We start from the raw sequence: 983 nt of genomic DNA, 5'->3' as shown, positions 1-983 counted from the left end.
GCCCAGGATCAGGCAGTGTTTTGTTCTGCTGAACATAGGTTCGCTATGAGTTGATACTGACTCTATGGCATCTAACAACAACAACAAATATTCATGCAAAACTTAGGCAATGAAGAAGAAAAACCAAAGAACTGATGCATTTGAATTTTGGTGCTGGAGAAGAATATTGAATTACCATTGTGATAGTTAAAGTTCTGTGTCATCTTGGACAAGCTAGGAGTCTCAGTGGATTGGCAGTTAAAATGAGATAACCCCCCATTATGAGATCTTCTTTTAGCAGCCAATCAAATGGAAAGAAGATCCCTTGGAGGTCTGTTCCCAAATATGTGGTCAATCTGGCAAAACTTCTTTGCATTTTTTGCTGGATTTGGTTCCTGCATTTGGTTCCTAATCTGGTTTCTGGTTCTTTACCTTGAGCCAGCAGTATACCTTATTGTTTGCTGATGCTGGGAATCAAAAACAGTCTGTCATCTCACCTGCTAATCTTGGATTAATTTGCCTCTTCAACCAAACCTTGCCTTCTGACCTGCTGACCTTGTATTCATCAAACCTTTAGGCTATGTAAATCAGGAGATGCCTTCAGCCTGACATCTGACCTACAGACTTTGGGAGAGAGACAGCCAGAGAGATTCACTGGTTTTGACTCTCTAGGGGACTCAACCAAGACAAATATGGACTGCCAGAAGATTGAATGACTCTTTCTTGAAAGAAGTACAGCTAGAATGCTCCTTAGAATTGAGGATGATAAGACCTTTTTTCAGGCATTTCAGACATATTACAAGGAGAGGCCAATCCTTATCCTTGGACACCATACTTGATAAAGTAGATGGTCAGTGAGAAAAGGAAAGCGCTCAATAGAATGGATGGATGCAGTGACAATAACAATGAACTCAAACATTGGAAAGATTGTGAGGTGATGCAAGAGGAGGTAGTATTGCCTTAAGTGCAAAGGGTTGCTATGAGTCAGAACCAACTTGACTGCA

The sequence above is a fragment of the Chrysochloris asiatica genome, unplaced genomic scaffold (genome assembly GCF_000296735.1).
Source record: "Chrysochloris asiatica unplaced genomic scaffold, ChrAsi1.0 scaffold00075, whole genome shotgun sequence".
Lineage (NCBI taxonomy): Eukaryota > Metazoa > Chordata > Mammalia > Afrosoricida > Chrysochloridae > Chrysochloris > Chrysochloris asiatica.
This window is presented reverse-complemented; position numbering follows the sequence as displayed.